Genomic DNA, 21,272 nt, shown 5'->3' with positions numbered 1-21,272 from the left:
GGTCCTCGCCGCTTCCTTGCCCCCCCCGGTGTGTGTACCTGTCTTCTAGGCCCTTGCCCTAGTAATGGGCACCTGCCTTGTAAATCCTAGTCACTCGCGGTGGCCACCTGCCCTGTAGGTCTGCACCCCTCAGCGTGGCCACCTGCCCTGTAGGCCCTCGGCCATGGCCGCCTGCCCTGAACTAGGTCCTCGCCCCTCGGCGGTGGCCCCTGCACTGAAGGTCCTCGGCGGTGGCCCCTGCCCTGTAGGACCTTGGCGGTGGCCCCTGCCCTGTAGGTCCTCGCCCCTCGGCGGTGGCCCCTGCCCTGTAGGTCCTCGCCCCTCTGCGGTGGCCCCTGCCCTGTAGGTCCTCGCCCCCCGGCGGTGGCCCCTGCCCTGTAGGTCCTCGCCCCCCGGCGGTGGCCCCTGCCCTGTAGGTCCTCGCCCCCCGGCGGTGGCCCCTGCCCTGTAGGTCCTCGCCCCTCGGCCGTGGCCCCCTGCCCTGTAGGTCCTCGCCCCTCGGCGGTGGCCTCCTGCCCTGTAGGTCCTTTCTCCTCGGGGGTGGGCACCAGACTAGCAGGTCCTCGCCGCTTCCTTGCCCCACCCCCCCAGTGTGTGTACCTGTCTTCTAGGCCCTTGCCCTAGTAATGGGCACCTGCCTTGTAAATCCTAGCCACTCGCGGTGGCCACCTGCCCTGTAGGTCCTCGCCCCTCGGCGGTGGCCTCCTGCCCTGTAGGTCCTTTCTCCTCGGGGGTGGGCACCAGACTAGTAGGTCCTCGCCGCTTCCTTGCCCCACCCCCCCAGTGTGTGTACCTGTCTTCTAGGCCCTTGCCCTAGTAATGGGCACCTGCCTTGTAAATCCTAGTCACTCGCGGTGGCCACCTGCCCTGTAGGTCCTCGCCCCTCGGCGGTGGCCCCTGCCCTGTAGGTCCTCGGCGGTGGCCCCTGCCCTGTAGGTCCTCGGCCGTGGCCCCTGCCCTGTAGGTCCTCGGCCGTGGCCCCTGCCCTGTAGGTCCTCGGCCGTGGCCCCTGCCCTGTAGGTCCTCGGCCGTGGCCCCTGCCCTGTAGGTCCTCGGCCGTGGCCCCTGCCCTGTAGGTCCTCGGCCGTCGCCCCTGCCCTGTAGGTCCTCGGCCGTCGCCCCTGCCCTGTAGGTCCTCGGCCGTCGCCCCTGCCCTGTAGGTCCTCGGCCGTCGCCCCTGCCCTGTAGGTCCTCGGCCGTCGCCCCTGCCCTGTAGGTCCTCGGCCGTCGCCCCTGCCCTGTAGGTCCTCGGCCGTCGCCCCTGCCCTGTAGGTCCTCGGCCGTCGCCCCTGCCCTGTAGGTCCTCGGCCGTCGCCCCTGCCCTGTAGGTCCTCGGCCGTCGCCCCTGCCCTGTAGGTCCTCGGCCGTCGCCCCTGCCCTGTAGGTCCTCGGCCGTCGCCCCTGCCCTGTAGGTCCTCGGCCGTCGCCCCTGCCCTGTAGGTCCTCGGCCGTGGCCCCTGCCCTGTAGGTCCTCGGCCGTGGCCCCTGCCCTGTAGGTCCTCGGCCGTGGCCCCTGCCCTGTAGGTCCTCGGCGGTGGCCCCTGCCCTGTAGGTCCTCGGTGGTGGCCCCTGCCCTGTAGGTCCTCGCCCCCGGCAGTTGGTTCTTGCCCTTGCGGTGGGCATTTGCCCGGTGGGCGCCAGCAGCCGGACCAGGGGCCGAGGTCTGCGTCCTGGGGGAGGGGGAACATCCGTACGTGCAGGCAGTGATCCCTGATAAAGTCGCAGCGCGGTCTCCAGAGCCGCACACAGAGAAGTTCCAGAGCGGGAGCGGCGGAGCCAGGATCCTGCAGCGGCGGCGGAGGGGCGGGAGCCGGCTCCACACACTCGTGATCCCGTCCACATAAGCAGCACGCACTTACCTGCCTGCTCGCGTCTCCCCGGGCACCGGATCCCGCAGCTTCATGAGTGTCCGCAGCCGCCGGCAGCCCCGCTCCTCGGGCGGACTCTTACCCCGTGTCCATGGTGCGGGAGCCCAGTCCCCACTAGCGAGCACACCGCAGCGGCAGCAGCGCCGGGCTCCCAGCCGTGTGACGTCACGGCGCAGCCGCTCTGCTCCCCTCCTCTCATTGGACAAAACGCGCCCTCTCTGTTACCTTATTGGACAACCCCCTTAGATCCAAACCTGCCAATCAGATACCGGGGTCCCGTTGCCTCGGTTACCGATGCTGTTGACTGGAAGTGGGAGGAGCTTTTTGTGCTGGCACGGGACATTTATCCCGAGTGTATCGCGACAGAGGCCGGAATTCCCGCTGACTCACAGGTACGTGTCATCATATCGCGACCAGGACACGACGTGCGGTGTCGCAGCGGCAGGTGTGATTATCCTGACTGGACGTTTTCTGCCATCAGGATGAATCGGATGTGATATTTTCCGTCTTTTCTGAGCTCGTTGTCGCCCCCTGGTGACGGAATCCAGGAGGAGCGGGGGATGGGCGCTGACAACCGAGTGCATCCCTCATGTATGGTCAGACCCGGGCCGCAGAGAAACCAGCTGCCGCCTCCGTGCTCCGGATCCGCGTCACATCCGTTTTCGGTCTGTTTTGTGCCGTGAACATCACGTCAATGCGAAAAAAATAAAAATACCGACTTGGACGTGGCTGTGATTTAGTTTGAGGTGGTGACAATCCGCCCCATAGAGGGGCAGTAAGGGGACGGTCACACCAGGAGGTTTTCACGCTGCGTATTTTACAGTTCCCGCAGTGGTCAGGCCGTGTTCACACGTCGCATTTGTTTAGGCTACGTTCACATTAGCGTTGTGCGGGGCAGCGTCGGCGACGCAACGCACAACGCATGCACAACGCAGCTTTTTGTGACGCATGCGTTCACTTTTGCATAATTTTTGGCGCAGAAAAAACTGCATCATGCAGCGTCCACTGCGCCCTGACAGTTGGGCCACAGTGACGCATGCGTCACAAAACGCAAGAGCAACGCATGTCCATGCGCCCGGCATGTTAAATATAGGGGCCCATGACGCATGCGTCGCCGCGGCTGCCCCTGACGCAACGCTAATGTGAACGTGGCCTTAGCTGCAGGGTTTTTAATGTAAATTAAAACCTTCATCTGACAGTGCCAGAAGTAGCCATGACGGCTCAGAAATCTCCTGCGAACCATTGTTTGTTTGTTTTTTTTTTTTACTGAATTGGAAAACTGCGTTTTTTAATCTGCAGAATGTCGCTTCTTTCAGGCTATGTGCACACGTTGCGGATTATCCTTAGGAATTTCTGGTGCGGATTCTGCCTCTCCTGGCAGAAAACGCACCTGCGGATTTGTCGCGGGTTTTGTGCGGTTCCACAGCGTTTTTTGGGCGTTTTTGCTTCTTTTTTTTGCAGATTTGCTGCGTTTTTTACCCCTGCGGTTTTCTATAATGGAATGGGTACAAAAACGCTGCAGAGTCACAAAAAAGAAGTGACATGCTCCTCTTTTAAACCGCAGCGTTTCCGCAGCGGATTTTCCGCAAAGTGTGCACAGCATTTTTTTTTCTCATTGATTTACATTGTACTGTAAATCAATTGCGGATCTGCAGCGTTTCTGCACCTCAAAAAACGCTGCGGATCCGCAGAGAATCCGCAACGTGTGCACATAACCTCAGTGTTTTTGCAACGTTTTTTTTCACTCATAGAAAGCAGTGAGAAAGTGCAAAATCACTATTCGCTTTTGGTGAACAAAAAAATCACAGGTACAGCAGGATGGGAAACCCATTTATTTGTGTGATTTTTATTTATTTTCCCTAAGTTTAAACTGTAATGTCCTGGTGTCCTCACATGAGCTGGGATGTTAATATTAGTACAGTTTAATTAAATTAGTGATATGTGTGATAGTAAACAATGCCGACCAAGTCCGTGCCCGACCAATGTGTGCCCAACCAACTCAATGCCCCACAGATATGAAATTAAATAATGGCCTACTACCTAAATGCCCTACCAGTGTGTGAAAGTAAACCATGCCCTACTAATTAAATGCCCTACCAATGTGAGAAAGCACACAATGCCCAACCAACTCTTTGCCCCACAAATATGAAATTAAACAATTACCGTATTTTTCGCTTTGTAAGACGCTCCGGATTATAAGACGCACCCCAAATTTTGAGGAGAAAAATAGGAAAAAACTATTTTTTAATAAATTGGTGGGGCGTCTTATAATCCATGCGTCTTATTACTTACCAGGGGTTGTGGTTGTGGTGGATCAGGGTCCCAGGCTCGTTGCCGGAGGCAGGAGTGGAGCATTGCTGCAGGCTGGGATGAGGGGGTCTGCAGGGGGCTCCTGTGCTGCAGGGGGGCTCCTGTGCTGCAGCCTGGGATGAGGGGTCTGCAGGGGGCTCCTTTGCTGCAGGCTGGGATGAGGGGTCTGCAGGGGGCTCCTGTGCTGTAGGGCTGTCTCCGGTGCTGCGGGGGGCTCTGGCGACATTTTGTGAAAGACCAGAGCCCCCCGGCAGTTCTTCCATGCGTTCCAGTATGACTAATTCCGGGAAAATGGCCGCCGGAATCTCGAGAGATGAGATCTCAGCGCTGAAATCTCATCTCCCGAGATTCCGGCGGCCATTTTCCCGGAGTCAGTCATACTGGAACTAACTCCGGGAAAATGGCCGCCGGAATCTCGAGAGATGAGATCTCAGCGCTGAAATCTCATCTCCCGAGATTCCGGCGGCCATTTTCCCGGAATTAGTCATACTGGAACGCATGGAAGAACTGCCGGGGGGCTCTGGTCTTTCACAAAATGTCGCCAGAGCCCCCCGCAGCACCGGAGCCTTCAGCATCACCCGGGGCAGCAGCGGACAACCCCGGCAGTGGCGGCGGACGACAGCGGCGGCAGGCGGTAGCGGCGGCGGACACCCCCTCCTCCCAGCCTGTAATGGTAAGCGGTATATCCGCTTTGTTCGACGCACCCACATTTCCCCCCCAAATTTGGGGGAAATAAAGTGCGTCTTACAAAGCGGAAAATACGGTAAGTATTAACTAAATGCCCTACCAGTTTGTGAAAGTAAACAGTGTCCTACCAACTCAATGCTCTACACATATGGAATGGAACAATGCCTTATCAATTTAATGCACTGCCAATGTGTGATGCTAAACAATGCTCTACCAACTCATTGCCCATTCCAGTGTGTTAAGTAAACAATGCCCTATGAATGTACATTGCCAATCAATTCAACTCCCTGCTCTGTTGGCAATGCAAAGCAACAGTTTGTTTGCAGATGGCACAATGAAGCTTAGAAGGAAAAGAACACCATACCAACAGTTAAGCATGGTGGAGGATCCATAATGCTGTGGGATTGCTTTGCTGCGTCTGGTACTAGAGGCCCTGGCCGTATCACAGGAATCATGAAATCGGGGAATTATCAAGAGATTAAAGAGCAAAATGTCCTACCCAGTGTAGGAAAACTTGGTTTGAGTTGAAGATCATGGGTCCTCCAGCAAGACATGACTCAAAGTACCCATCCAAAATTGCACAGGAATGGTTGGAAAAGAAAAAATGGACTGTTTTAAAATGGCCAACAATGAGTCCTGACTTCAATCCCATTGAAAATCTTTGGGGTGAGCTGAAATCTGCCATTGGGAAAAAGAACCCTGCAAATATTCAAGAGCCTGAACAAACTGCAAAGAAAGAGTGGGAGAAAATACCAGCTGAGAAGTGCAGGAAGCTTATAGATGGCTACAAGATATGTTTAGAGGCTGTCATCAATGCCAAAGAGTGTGCAACCAAGTATTAACCCCTTAGTGACCGCCCCAATTTTGACCTTAATGACCAAGCCAAATTTTACAATTCTGACCACTGTCACTTTATGAGGTTACAACTATGGAACGTTTCAACGTATCCCACTGATTCTGTAACTGTTTTGTTTTTCGTGACATATTGTACTTCATGTTAGTGGTAAAATTTATTCAATACGACTTGAGTTTATTTGTGAAAAGCTGGAAATTTGATGAAAATTCCACAATTTTCAAACTTTTCATTCTTATACCCTTAAATCAGAAAGCTATTTCTCACAAATAACATTTCCCACATGTCTACTTTTACATCAGCACAGTTTTGGAAACATCATAGCTTTTGTTAGGAAAGTTAGAAGGGTCAAAAGTTGACCAGCGATTTCTCATTTTTCCAACAAAATCATATTTTTTAGGGACTACCTCACATTTGAAGTCATTTTAGGGGTCTATATGACAGAAAGTACCCAAAAGTGACACCATTCTAAAAACTGCACCCCTTAAAACCACATTCAAGAAGTTTATTAATTCTGCCGGTGCTTCACAGGAACTAAAGCAATGTGGAAGGAAAAAAATGAACTTTTTAATTTTTTTTTACACAAAAAAATGTATTTTAGACCCAAACTTTTTTTTATGTTCACAAGAGTAAAAAGAGAAAATGGACCCCAAATTTTTTTTTGCAATTTCTCCTGAGCACGCAGATACCTTATTTGTGGGGGAAATCTACTGTTTGGGCGCACGGCAGAGCTCGGAAGGGAAGGTGCGCCATTTGACTTCTTGAATGTAAAATTTGCTGGAAAAATTAGTGGACGCCATGTCGCGTTTGGAGAGCCCCTGATTTGCCTAACAAGTGGAAACCCCCCACAGGTGACCCTATTTTGGAAATCTCACCCCTCAAGGATTTTATCCAGGGGTATAGAGAGTATTTTGAACCCACAGGTACGACACAGAATTGAATGGCATTAGGTCGTCATATTGAATATGTCGTCATTGGTGTTCAGAGCACGTGCTCGCTACTCCAGTCTGCATTGGGTGCTCAGGTGTGCACCGAATATCGCGGGTGCGCGAGTGACATATCAATTCGTCTTGCATTAGATGCGAAAAATCCGCAAGTAAAAAAACAAAACGCTTGTAATCCTCACATGACTATATCAAAAAAGTCTTGTCAAAGCCAAATACCAGGAAGTATAAACTCAAACTCAAAGCAGCTTTACGATTTTTATCGAAAAGAGACAAAAAATGCACAAAAACAAACCACAAGTTACATTTATGTAATGGGTACAGTAAATCTGCAAAATCAAAACTTCATTAAATACTAATGGGAGGAACGTAGCCTAACGCCCAGAACACGGACGTGTAACATGGATTTCTGAACGAGGCCTAATAGGTGTATCCAGCGCAGATTACGGTTGTTGGATGTCCATCTTCAGCCCCTGCTGTCCCCCAATCGGCCCCATATAATATTATTGTTTTACAATTATTTCTTCATGGTAATTCTGGCCCCCATCATAGAATAATGTCCCCTGTCTTGTAATACTGTTTCAATCCTGTAATAACGTCACCAAGCCCGTAATAATGTTCTTCATCCCGTCGAAATGTCCACAATTCTGTAATAATGTCCCTCCTTTTCTAGTAGTGTTCTCTGTTCTGTTATAACGTCCCCTGTCCTGAAACAATAGCACATTCAGTTTGAAAGAAACACTGACATTGGCAGCTTCTGGACCCGGTTGTGATTATCTCAAGGGCCTGAGGGCCACATAATGGAGCCCTGAGGGCTGTATGTTTGAGACCCCTTCTCTACATGAAAGTGGGAGTGATTCTTTGTCTCACTACAGGAAGTGGGAGATGGATATTTGTCTCTACAGGAAGTCAAGGCAGATCTTTGTCTCTACAGGACATGGGGTGGGTCTTTGTCTCTACAGGAAGTGGGGGTGGGTCTTTGTCTCTGCAGGAAGTAGGGTGGGTCTTTATCTACAGGAAGTGGGGTAGCTCTTTGTCTATACAGGAAGTGGTGTGGGTCTTTGACAGGAAGTCGGGTGGGTCTTTGACAGGAAGTGGGGGTGGATCTTTGTCTCTACAGGAAGTGGGGGTGGGTCTTTGTCTCTCTACAGAAAGTCAGGGTGGATCTTTGTCTCTACAGGAAGTGGGGTGGGTCTTTGTCTTTCTACAGGAAGTAGGGTGGGTCTTTGTCTATCTACAGGAAGTGGGGTGGGTCTTTGTCTCTCTACAGGATGTGGGGTGGGTCTTTGACAGGAAGTGGGGGTGGGTCTTTGTCTCACTACAGGAAGTGGGGGTGGGTCTTTTATCTCTACAGGAAGTGGGGTGGGTGTCTTTGTCTCTCTACAGGAAGTGGGGTGGGTCTTTGACAGGAAGTGGGGGTGGGTCTTTGTCTCACTACAGGAAGTGGGGTGGGGGTCTTTGTCTCTGCAGGAAGTGGGGGTGGGTCTTTGTCTCTACAGGAAGTGGGGTGGGTCTTTGTCTATCTACAGGAAGTGGGGTGGCTCTTTGTCTCTACAGGAAGTGGAGTGGGTCTTTGACAGGAAGTGGGGTGGGTTTTTGTTTCGCTACATGAAGTGGGGGTGGGTCTTTGTCTCTACAGGAAGTGGGGTGGGGGTCTTTGTCTTTCTACATGAAGTGGGGTTGGGTCTTTGTCTCTACAGAAAGTCAGGGCAGATCTTTGTCTCTACAGGAAGTAGGGTGGGTCTTTGTCTATCTACAGTAAGTGGGGTGGGTCTTTGTCTCTCTACAGGAAGTAAGGTGGGTCTTTGACAGGAAGTGGGGTGGGTCTTTGTCTCTCTACAGGAAGTGGGGTGGGTCTTTGTCTCACTACAGGAAGTGAGGGTGGCTCTTTGATCTCTACAGGAAGTGGGGTGGGGGTCTTTGTCTCTCTTCTCCTGCTCTCCTGTTAAACTGCATATAAGCATGACAGAGTAATGAGCCCCCACAGGCTGCGCCTGGTAATACAGCTCAAACAATCCAGTGAAGAGTTGTGACATATCCAATGTCACAGTATGGCGCCAATTGGTCATCAGAGACTATAGCAATGTGTGTATCCATCTAATGAGATGAGCCATGGTGGACACATATGATCAGTAACTCACCAACAGTCAGGTCTCTGCATGGCGATCCTCAGTTCACTGCAGAGCAACCAATAAATGTAACCTTCTGCTCAGCTTGTCAGGAAATGATCGGAGCCTGTGAAGTAACATGGCAGAATATCTGAGTGGTCTCCTACTGGGAAAGTAAGGAGGGACTATATTGTCAGCTGCCAGTAGGGGAAGGAGACTGATTCCATCTGGAGCCTGCAGACAACATTACCAATGGTGACACGTGGAAGTGAAATAATAATGGAAATTAATTTGAAGCTGCTATTCTCCGAATTTCAGGATGTTTGGTGATGGCTGTTGCTTCAGAGTTTAGTTGACACATCCTACCCCCAATGTGGGTGCGGAGGCAGCTGAGTGTTCTTTCATTCATCAATTGATAGTCTCATCATGTAAGGTGTAGTATCATGTGACGGCTAATATCAGCATGATGGTACAAACGTGAGCATCAATAATAGAGAAGGTTATTACTTACAGTAACCGATCAAACCACTGACTCTTTACTGTAATGTGCCGGTAACACTACGGAGTAAGGTCTGATCGCTGATTTGTAGTCACTTTGTACAAGCTAAAGGCTCCTTATCAAAATTTGGTTACCTGCAAGTCGTAGTAACACTGGTCCTTCCTATTCCAATCCTCAACCCACTGAAAATAGCCAAAAATGCCGACATATTCAATCTACTGCCGCTAGTGATGAGCGAGCGTGCTGGCCTCGAGTGAGCATCGGGGTGCTCGGGTACGCATCACATATCGCCGGTGCTTGTACGCCATGCTTTAGTCCCTGCCCGCATGTTTCACAGCTGCTAGACAGCCAAAAGACATTGCCTGCCATACATGGGCAATCCCCGCATGTTTATTGGCTAACAGCCGCAAAACATGCAAGGAGGGAACCCGAACATGGCGTTTGAGCACCAGCGATAGTCGATGCGTACCCAAGCACCCCGACGCGCGCTCATCACTAGCTGACACCAATAATTAGTTGAGCTGGCATTTTTGGCTCTTTCCGGTGATTACAGGATGGAACTAGGAAGCAAAGGTCAGAAAGGACCAGGTGAGGGCCGAAACGGGATCAGGAAAGGCGAGTACGACTTCTCTTTTTTTTTTTTTTTTTTTAGTTTAAAGCCATTCAGTGCATTTAAAAAAAAATCTCTATCCCTTTGAAAAACACCAGTGTAATAAAATATGATGAGCTTTTTGGGGAATTGGGATATTTCTTATGTCCACCGCCAAAGAGAGAAGTCTGGACAGACCAATTTATACTGATTTAATAGAAAATCAATGTTAAAATGACACCTAGGAAGGTAAATCTAGTGCTGACCCAGTTATAGACAGAACTGGGGTGGTGTCCGGCAGAGGAAAATCATAAATAGGTCTCTGCAGTGTTTTGTTTTTTTTTTTTCACGTTCCGCAGATATTTCTTTTGGAGATTATACTAAAGGAAAAAAAGTTAGTGCAGCAGCGTGAGAATGAACCCTGCCCTCTCTATCCCCCATACTAAATTGTGAATTTCTGGACAATCCAGGACAAGTCAAGCAGCAGAAGCGGGATTGTTGGGAAGAGATGCTGAGGAGGTCACTGGCCGGAACTGCTCTGGTGGTTCTGTATACCTTATAGGTGATGTTCAGGCGCTGTTGTAGGCATTTTTACATGAGACAGTCTGGCAGGCACCGCTTGTGAGGCACTACTTGTGGGCCATTGTGGCATTTTTTTCTTGAGGCACTGGTTATTATTATTATTATTTATTTATATAGCACCATTAATTCCATGGTGCTGTACATGAGAAAGGGGCTACATACAGGGTTAAAGATATCGTTTACAGTAAACAAATTTACAATGACAGACTGGTACAGAGGGGCGAGGACCCTGTCCTTGCGGACTTACATTCTTCAGGAATGAGGCATTGTAATGGGCACTGGTTATGGGGCACTCCACTGTGGCAGGCCTTTTTTTCTTGAGGCACTGGTTATGGCACATAGTGATGGGCACTGGTTATGGAGCACTGTGGCAGGCCTTTTTTCTTGAGGCACTGGTTATGGGGCATTGTGATGGGCACTGGTTATGGAGCACTGTGGCAGGCCTTTTTTCTTGAGGCACTGGTTATGGGGCATTGTGATGGGCACTGGTTATGGAGCACTGTGGCAGGCCTTTTTTTCTTGAGGCACTGGTTATGGGGCATTGTGATGGGCACTGGTTATGGAGCACTGTGGCAGGCCTTTTTTCTTGAGGCACTGGTTATGTTGCATTGTGATGGGCACTGGTTATGGTCATTATGGCAAGCACTGGTTATGGGACGCTGCACTGTGGCAGGCCTTTTTGAGGCACTGGTGGGAACTGGTTATGGGCCATTGTAAGGCATTGGTTATGGAGCGCTGTAGTGGGCACTGCTTATGAGATCATATTTTATACCTAAAATGGGCTACTACAAACCAGTTTTTTTTTCCCAAAACATCTCTTCACCTAGCTCCGACATTACACAACTCCATCTATTTTTGGTACTAATTATACATCTCGCCCAGTGACCACAAACATGGCCGTGAGAGCAAACTGTCCCTGCTGCTCATGGGACCCCGCATTAGTCATTCTGTACGCTGCTCTACATCGGTTACATGGAGGTGACGGTTCCCGCTGTTCTGTGTTCAGGGCTCATGAGTCCTGATGGCCGCCCCGCCTTTATTGTGCCACAATACAAGGAAATGAACCTCTGTCCTTGGCGTGCCTCCAGCAATGTCAGCAAGGTGTAGTCAGCACCAACCTTCCCGGAGAGGAGCTGCAGATTGTGAAGTCACATTTCAGGTGTCTCTTTAACATTAAAGAAATCTACGGCGGTTATAAGCTGTTCCTCTGTGCTCGATCCTCTCTGTATGGCCGGCATATTCACCGTTCTGTTTGATTTGTGGACATCTGTTCGTGGGGTTTTTTTTTCCCTCCTGCTCAGCGGAGATTAACCTAAGGTCCCGTTCACGTTTTGTGCTTCAGATGCAAGCGCAGCACGACGTTACATACGCCGTCCCGAGTATAAGCCAAGACCCCTAATTTTGCCACAAAAAAATGGGAAAACGTATTGACTCGAGTATAAGCCTAGGGTGGGAAATGCAGCAGCTACTGGTAAATTTCAAAAATGAAAATAGATACCAATAAAAGTCAAATTAATTGAGATATAAGTAGGTTGTGTTTTTGAATGTCCATATTGAATCAGGATCCCCATATAATGCTCCATACAGTTCACGATGGGCCCCATAAGATGCTCCATACAAAAATATGCCCCATATAATGCTGCATAAAGGTTAACGATGGCCCCATAAGATGCTCCATATTAAAATATGCCCCATGTAATGCTGCATAAAGGTTAACGATGGCCCCATAAGATGCTCCATATTAAAATATGCCCCATGTAATGCTGCATAAAGGTTAACGATGGCCCCATAAGATGCTCCATACAAAAATATGCCCCATATAATGCTGCATAAAGGTTAACGATGGCCCCATAAGATGCTCCATATTAAAATATGCCCCATATAATGCTGCATAAAGGTTAATGATGGCCCATAAGATTCTCCATACAAAAATATGCCCCATATAATGCTGCATAAAGGTTAACGATGGCCCCATAAGATGCTCCATATTAAAATATGCCCCATACAGTGCTGCTGTGATTTAAAAAATAAAATGACACACTCACCTCTCGTCGCTGCTCCTCAGCGTCGCTGGCTCTCTGCAGTGACTGTTCAGGCAGAGGATACACACTAATCACGTCATCGCGCCCTCTGAACATCACAGATTGAGACATAGAAGACACAGCGCGGCGGTGGAACGGGGACAGGTGAATATCGCATGGCTCACCCTCCCTCAGTCCTGCTCGCCCTCCTGGCGCTGCCTATCAGTCCCTGCATCTCGGGCGCCGGCATCTCTCTTCCTGTCTTCCTTCCTGTGCTGAGTGGTCAGTGATACCGCTCATTAAGATAATGAATATGCGCTCCACGCCTATGGGAGTGGAGATACGTGCATATTCGTTACTTTAATGAGCGGTACTACGTGACCGCTCAGTACAGGAAGGAAGACAGGGACTGATATGCAGTGATGACACCAGGAGGGTGAGTATGATGTCTTCTGCTCCCCCGCCGGCAATGACTCCTGTATAAGCCGAGAGGGCTGTTTTCAGCACAAAAAAATGTGCTCAAAATCTCGGTTTATACACGAGAATATATGGTAAATGGAAATGAGATTTGTCTAAGTTCATTCACATTTTACGCTAAGCTTTTTTTTTTTTTTTTTAAAGCGTTTTATTTTTTCTGCAGCAAATCCTGATCCCCTGGCTGAAAGAAACTGCAGAAAAAAACCAGGTTTTTTTTTTGTTTGTTTTTTGCGATGGTTTTGGCATGCTAGATTTGGCTCTTGTGCATGCTGATAACTTTTAGTGTTGGAAAAAAAAAGTCCTATTCTATACAATCAGGTTTTGGCATAAACAAAAATGCAGCAAAACCTGATACCTGCCTTTTTGGTGCGTTTTTTTTCAGCATTTTTGCACTACACATTCATTTCAGTGGGTGAAAAACTGAAGGGAAAAAAACCGCTGAAATAAGTGACATGCTCCATTGTGCAAAAAAAACACGCAAAACACAAAATCCTGTTGACAAAAAAAAACAAAAAAAAAACAAGCTGTGTGCATGAGATTTCTGAAATCTCATAGACTTTGCTGGTACTGTAAAACGCAGCTGAAAATTTGCATAAAAAAGCGCATCCCAAAAACGCTGCAAAAATGCCTAGTGTGAACTTAGCCTTACTCTCAAACCATACTCTCAGGATCAGAATTATTTGGGTGGTGGTCCTATCTGCCCATCACTCACCTTGTTATACATTATGGCTGCTTATACTGACATGCATTTTAAGGAAATAATGCGGATGACAGAAGGTGTAATTTAAAAGGGCTGTCCAGTAATTAAGATCCAATATATAATCTACACACAGGATGGGTAAAAAAGATCTGATCGATATGGGTCCAAGAGCAGGGGTCCCCAAGGTGCCCTATTTGATGAAGTGATAGAATGTGCGACCACTGCTCAACTCACTGTCCGGTCCCATGGGTGTCGCAGGTTCGGGTCCGGCGCCTCCCATCTTCTTGTGATGCCTCCCTTCTTCTTGTGATGCCTCCCATCTTCTTGTGATGCCTCCCATCTTCTTATGATGCCTCCCATCTTCTTGTGATGCCTCCCATCTTGTGATGCCTCCCATCTTCTTGTGATGCCTCCCATCTTCTTGTGATGCCTCCCATCTTCTTGTGATGCCGCCCTCCTGCTGGCTTCATGGTCCCCGGCATCGCGCTCCTGCGCATGCGTACTTATATGTCCTGTTGAGGGCAGAGCAAAGTACTGCAGTGCGCAGGCGCTGGGCCTCTCTGACCTTTCCCGGCCACTGCGCACTGCAGTACGTTTCTCTGCCCTCAAGAAGGAATGGTGATTTGATCTCCAATGTCTGGGGATAATCTGTCTCATTGCAGCTAAAAATACTCTAAATAGTTCCCTTTTAATGGGAGAAATAGATATAGGGAATATTATTAATAAAGCTGCTTCTGGAGAGTTCAGGAAGTTAGTTCAGAATAACTGATTGAAGAGATAAAACAATCCTGTCCACAATTTGGATATTCGGGGGGCAAGACCACCAAATATGGGTCATGTTACCTACAGAGGAGTCACATCTGCAAAACGTTATATTAGGATACATGTGATGAATGTGCCCCGTACCATCTGGAGACGATCTTGTAATTAGTTTCCTGGATGTGACATGATATACATAATTTGTGAGTAACAATGAACGATTTATGCCAATCGGAAGTACAAACGTTTTTACCTAGGTCCTTCTCCCATTGGTCTTGATAGGGAGCACGGGTCCCCAGCACCTCTTCCCTCATCAGCAGCCCACATAACAAAGAAATACACTGCAAAGGAAGTCTACCCCCAATACAGATTTTTTTTTTTCTTTCAAGATCCAGTTAAAGGTCGGCTCCACGCCTCATGGCTGGTAATTGAATAATATCGACTATGGGTACGGCGGTACTCCGTCCAAGCCTGACCAGATGAACGCCCTGGTGGAATAAGACTCACTCGGGGAGACAACCTGTCTCATCTGGGACAATGGATTATCTAGTGTGCCTAAGAAATGGAGACCACTATCATCCTGAGGATTACAGAGTATAGAGGACAACGGACCCGGAGCAGATGACATTTTAAGTTTATTAATTATTTTGTCCCAGATATTTAATAGAACATGATATAGAGGTGTTAGCCCCCTTTCACACATCAGTTTTTTGCCATCAGTCACAATCCTTTGGCTCGACGGATCCGTCACAAATTGTGAAAAACTGATACGACGGATTTGTTTTTTTCGACGGATCCAACTAGCAGATCTGGCTAATTGGATCCTAAATAAATCGTAGCATGCTCAGTTAAAAAAAACTGAATCCATCGCCGGATTCCGTTATTTGACGGATCCAGCGCTCATAGGCTTCCATTCCAGCAAACAACGAACAGCGACGGATCCGTCGTTGTCCAATTTTTCAACGTACACAAAAAATTTTACTTTTGTCCTTTGTCTCCGGCCGCCGGACAAACAATTTTCGACGGATCCGGCGATGAAACGTGAGGCCATCCGTCATAATCCGTCGCTAATACAAGTCTATGCGGAAAAAACGGATCCGGCGGCATCAGTCGCCGGATCTGTTTTTTTTAAAATTCGACGGATTGTGACTGATAGCAAAAAACTGATGTGTGAAAGGGGTCTTAGTGGAGATGTTATGGATCTAAAAGTATGTGCACCCTAAAGTAGTTTTGCAAGTGGGACGGGATTTAAGTGCTCCTCCAATTCTGTCCATAGTCCCTTGGAAGGCTTTATGACATTATGCAAAACGCTATTTAATATTGATGCTCTATGGTATGCCACAAAATCCGGGACACCCGTGCCCACCGAGGTTTTAGGTCTCGTCAAAACTGTGTATGATAATTTAGGTTTGGATCCCACCCTCAAATTTAGAAGAAATTGCTTTAATCTTCGGGGGAAAAAAAAGACGTTGGGTGAATTATAAGGAATAGTCTGGAAAAGATAAAGAATTCTAGGTAAAATGTCCATCTTCAGAATGTTAATTCGGCCAAACCGGGAAACTGAGAGCGTGGACCATTGTGATAAATCTTCCTCCAGGATTCGCAATAGTGGCACCAAATCAAATATCTTTATTTTGGAAATCCGGTTTGCAAACGGAAGAGTTAATTTCACTCTGTATTTTCTGTGCAGCAGCGTGGAGCTGACCAGGTGCCTTATGTGTTATGAAGGACTCTCGTATCCATCTCTTACCCAATATATTACTGTAATTGAGCTCACGTCCCTGAGGCAATCAGAAACCCTAGTAGACCGCTGCTCTCAGCCCATTACATGATCCACTGTATTGGATGTACATAGCTTTATGGACGATGTTTCGATTAATAGGCAGTTAGAAGCAATGGCCGAAGCCAAATGCAAAGCGTGCAAATGGATAACCTGTAATAGAAAATAAAAGGAGAAAACTCGCAGACAAAGGGAAACATGATAGTCTCCCTGGCGTTAAATGGTAACATGTCGACAAGCCGGAGACCATTGTGTTTCGTCAAAAGAACACCACAGGTATGCCTGAGAGATAATGCCGACCATTGTTCAGCCACTGCATCATTCAGCGTTTTTGTACAGAACACCCGATCCTTTGGAAGTCGCACAGATCGTTTTATGATTGTAAAAAAAAAAAAAGAACAAAAGATTGTGAAACTGATAACCCTGTGGACAAATATCACAACATTACTGCTCATTATTGAGGACGGGCTCCACCAGCCTCTCCCGGTAATGCAGGGGTAGGATGCCGCCTGTTCTTGTGGGTCAAAATAGAGAAGGCTAGTTGGAGATTTATTACACCTTCCTAGAGAAGTTGTGATGTTTCTGGAGCTGTGAGGCAAAACTTGCTATTCAGGGGCCACATGCGACCCGCAATACCATTGTCACAACTCAGCTGTTTGGTGATCTGGGACCAGGGGCTCCTTCCCTGTCCCTAACACTAGGGGGCACCCTATTCCCTGGGATACTTTGGAAGGTGAAGATGCCGGGGTCGCCACCCTTGCCTTATGTCGTGAGTTAAGGTATCGTCACACTCAGCAACTTTCCAACGATCATGACCAGCGATACGACCTGGCCGTGATCGTTGGAAAGTCCTTGTGTGGTCGCTGGAGAGCTGTCACACAGACAGCTCTCCAGCGACCAACGATGCCGAAGTCCCCGGATAACCAGGGTAAACATCGGGTTACTAAACGCAGGGCCGTGCTTAGTAACCCGATGTTTACCCTGGTTACCATTGTAAATGTAAAAAAAATAACACATACTCACACTCCGGTGCCTGTCACGTCCCCGGCGTCCGCTTCCCTGCACTCCTCCTGCATCCTGTGTAACCGCCGGCCGGTGCTGACACAGGATGCAGGAGGAGTGCAGGGAAGCGGACGCCGGGGACGTGATAGGCACCGGAGTGTGAGTATGTGGTTTTTTTTACATTTACAATGGTAACCAGGGTAAACATCGGGTTACTAAGCACGGCCCTGCGCTTAGTAACCCGATATTTACCCTGGTTACCAGTGAACACATCGCTGGATCGGCGTCACACACGCCAATTCAGCGCTGTCAGCGGGTGATCCAGCGACGAAATAAAGTTCTGGCCTTCTAGCTGCGACCAGCGATGTCACAGCAGGATCCAGATCGCTGCTGCGTGTCAAACACAACGATATCGCTATCCAGGACGCTGCAACGTCACGGATCGCTATCGTTATCGTTGTAATGTTGTTCAGTGTGAAGGTACCTTTAGTTCTCTATCTGTTCTCTTCCCCCACCCAGGGAAGAGGGATGCTGCTGTGCACCACAGTACACCAACATGACAAACAAGGCTACACAAACAAGGGTAAACTGAAAGGGTAAACACCAGGCATACACATATTCACTCACATATAACAGAGTAATGCATCGGGGAGTGAAGGATGTGGAAAAACAAAAATAGAGGAGGGAAGGGAATTGCCATATTTACAAACCACACAACAGTCACAGATAACTCCTCCAAAACTTTCTCATATGAACACCTCTCCTAAGCCATGCAGCAAAAGCTAGCTCTGGCATGGGTTTGAATCAGGACCCAGATTATAAAGGGGATGTGAGTGGCTTGCGGAACTCAATTGAGAGCTCAGAGTTTCCAATATGGCCGATTAACCCCTGCTCTGCCAAAATAAATAAACATCATTAAAACAAAGGAGAGGTGCTTCTTCTCAACACAGTAGTAGGAACAATCAAATGCTGTGGTCTTCTGGCTCCTTTCTGTTGCTGTAACCCCATGTTGTGGCCCCCAAACATCTGGACAGAGGCATGATGTCTCTGTGGTTAGTAGTTACACCAGAAAAGGTTGATGTGTGGTGCAGATGAAGAAACAGGTAAGTGTTAAAGGTGCCTTGTGTCTATCTGTGGGATCCTCATTAATTAGCAGAATGGGGTCTTGTGACCCCGTGTTGTACTTAGGAAAGGAGTAGTTGAGGTGGCAATCGCACCTCTATGCTAGATACAATAGCGAGGACTGCCTCCATGTATGGCGTCACAATTTCTGGAGTTCGAACAGGGGAACAGTTGACCCCATTCACCTGATAGGTTTGAGCTCTAAGGCTAAAACAGTATGGCAACTTGTTTTGTTTGTTTTTTTTTTACATGGGGCACTGAAGAGTGATAACTTTTTGTATACATTTATTTTGTATGTTTTGCAGGCACTTTACATACCTGAAGATCAGTGAGGTTCAGGTCCTGAGATCGTCCACCAATCTCCCAAAAGACAGCAGAGAAGTGTGTAGCTCTGGAGAGGGGAGAATGGTGAACGAATGCCCCGATTCATCAAGACTGGGGATTTTCACGCCGATCTCATAGCGTCGTGCAGGAGTCACTACTGATTTATTAAGAGACCTCTTAATGAATGTGGAGCGTCTGACAAGTAGCGAGCGCCTCCATGCACCATGCCAGAAATCTTACTCCAGTCCCTGGGTAATAAATTCGATGAGCTGTGGCGTCACTCCCCATCTCCACCCATTATGGCTGAGCTGTGAGAAATTGTTGTGAAAAGGCCAGCAGTCACAATTTACTCCACAATTGTGGTGAAATTGCTTACATGCATCATGGCCGATGGCTTCCTACCACATCAGTACGGCGCTATGAGTTTTGTGCAAACATTTTGGATCATTTTGATACCAGAAAGCCTATATAAACGGATTAATCACTGGCAGAAAATTCACGTACGATTTCCCAACATTTTCTGGCATGCACAGTTGCGTGCTCGACTTTTTTTTTTAAGCCTCTGACACATTTTAGAAATCCAGTAGGGTCAGTATGAGGGTATGTGCACAAGTTGCGGATTTGCCTGCGGATTTTTCCGCACTGAATCCGCACCTCTTGGCAGAAAACGCAAGTGCGTTTTTGGTGCTTTTTTATGCGGATTTGAATGCGTTTTTGAAAGCTTAATAAAGATCTCTTATTGAACAAAAAAAAAAAATTTGTGATGTAATTTCTTGTCCAACCTCCTCTCTTAATTTTGTCCAACCCACACTCCATTACACATAGATAGATAGATATGGGATAGACAGATAGATAGATATGGGATAGACATATCTATAGATAATATCTATCAATATATATATATATATATATATATATATATGTGTATATATAGATAGATAGATAGATCTATCTCATTCCTACTATCTATCTATTTCATTCCTACTATCTATCTATCGATCGATCGATCGATCGATAGATAGATATGGGATAGATGGATAGAAAGAATGAGATATGTCTATATATAGATAGATCTATAGATACATAGATATATCTATCAATATATCTATCCATAGATATATCTATGGATAGATGTAGATAGCTATGGATAGTTAGATATGGATAGATATATCTATGTATCTATAGATATATCTGTCTATCTATAAATATATCAACAGATAGATAATCTATAGATAGATATATCTATAGATATATCCATAGATATATAATGGCAAGGCCGATGTTTATTAATGAACAATATGTTTAATTTAAAAAAAAAAACGGGAAAAAAATGGCGTGGGCTCCCCCGCAATTTTCTGCGCCATAAAGGGGAAAGCTGAGAGCCGGTGTCATTATATTTGTAGCCTGGGAATGAGGTAATACCCATGGCCCCTTCCCAGGCTATGAATATCAGCCTGCACCTGTCTGAATAGCCTTTACTGGCTATTAAACTAGGGGGACACCCCCCCCAAAAAAAAAATGACGTGACGTGGCGTCCCCCTATATTTTATAGCCAGAAAGGCTACGCAGACAGCTGAGGGCTGATCTTCATAGCCTAGAGAGGGGCCATGGATATTGCCCTCCCCCCCCCTCGGCTACAAATACCAGCACCCAGCCGCCCCAGAAATGGCGCATCTGTAAGATGCACCAGTTCTGGCACTTAGCCCCTCTCTTCCCATTGCCCTACATATGGGGTAATAAGGGGTTAATGTCACCTTGCTATTGTAAGGTGACATTAAGCCCGGTTAGTAATGGAGAGGCGTCAATAAGATACCTATCCATTACTAATCCTATAGTAGTGAAAGAGTTAAAAAAACACAGCCAGAATAAAGTATTTTAATATTCTTAATTTCACCATACTTGCCATACTCAATCGCCTGAAAAAAAAAATAAATAATAAACCAACCGTATACTCTCTGTCCGACGCAGTCCAATTAATAAGGAGTGTCCCACGACGATCTCCCCTATAGAAGTCACATCGGGTGATGTCACCACTCTATAGGCCTCCAGTGACACACAGGAGACAATGGCTCCTGCAGTGCATCACTGAAGAGGTTACTGTAGTTCACTCTCTCGCTTTATGGCAATGCTGTTTGGAAAATTTCCAACGCAGCAGTGCCACAAGTGAGAGTATGAACTATACTCAGAACGGCGGAGGGATAGAGTGCGGCGGGATACCTTCCGTCATTGTATCCCGGAGCCCCTGGAGAGCGGTCGCATCAGCTGATGTGGCAGCTCTCCACAGGAGATTGGCGTGGGACACTCGTATTAATTGGATTTCGGCGGAGCAGGGAGTATATTGTTGGTTTATTATGTTAATATTTTTTACAGGTGATCGATGGCTTCGGGATCAAGGTGATTGGTGAGTATGCACTGTATGTTGTATGCACTGTATGTTGTATGCACTGTATATACTTTATGTTGAATGTACTGTGTGTTGTATGCAGTGTATGTATTGTATGTTGTATGTACTGTACGCACTGTGTGTGTTGTATGCACTGTATAAGTGTGTATGTGTTTTTTTGTTTTTTTTTTACATTCAACACATTAGCTGTATGATGGGACTACTACATCGGTGGGAGTGCCGCTTACCAGACCATATCTTTCA

At 47.6% G+C, this 21,272-nt stretch overlaps 2 protein-coding genes across 16 annotated transcripts in view; one reads left to right on the top strand and one right to left on the bottom strand.

Moving 5' to 3' along the window:
• Nucleotides 1–2,048, bottom strand: part of PKP4 (plakophilin 4) — a 252,906-nt gene extending 250,858 nt beyond the window's left edge. For 8 of the 13 annotated variants that reach the window (XM_069732981.1, XM_069732983.1, XM_069732986.1 and 5 more), the window contains exon 1: nt 1,860–2,025. The gene's annotated coding sequence lies outside the window, so the exon portion shown is untranslated. Of the gene's footprint in view, nt 1–1,859 lie in introns of all 13 variants that reach the window. The other 5 variants (XM_069732987.1, XM_069732985.1, XM_069732994.1 and 2 more) reach the window with 5 other exon arrangements.
• Nucleotides 2,049–2,153: 105 nt separating this feature from the next.
• CCDC148 (coiled-coil domain containing 148) overlaps nt 2,154–21,272 on the top strand; it is a 205,255-nt gene continuing 186,136 nt past the window's right edge. Inside the window, exon 1 of one of the 3 annotated variants that reach the window (XM_069732976.1) lies at nt 2,154–2,260. The gene's annotated coding sequence lies outside the window, so the exon portion shown is untranslated. The remainder of the gene's footprint in view (nt 2,261–21,272) is intronic. The other 2 variants (XM_069732978.1, XM_069732977.1) reach the window with 2 other exon arrangements.

This window comes from Ranitomeya imitator, chromosome 7 (genome assembly GCF_032444005.1).
Source record: "Ranitomeya imitator isolate aRanImi1 chromosome 7, aRanImi1.pri, whole genome shotgun sequence".
Taxonomy (NCBI): domain Eukaryota; kingdom Metazoa; phylum Chordata; class Amphibia; order Anura; family Dendrobatidae; genus Ranitomeya; species Ranitomeya imitator.
Note: the sequence above shows the minus strand (reverse complement) of the source record. Positions and strands in the feature narration are given on the sequence as shown.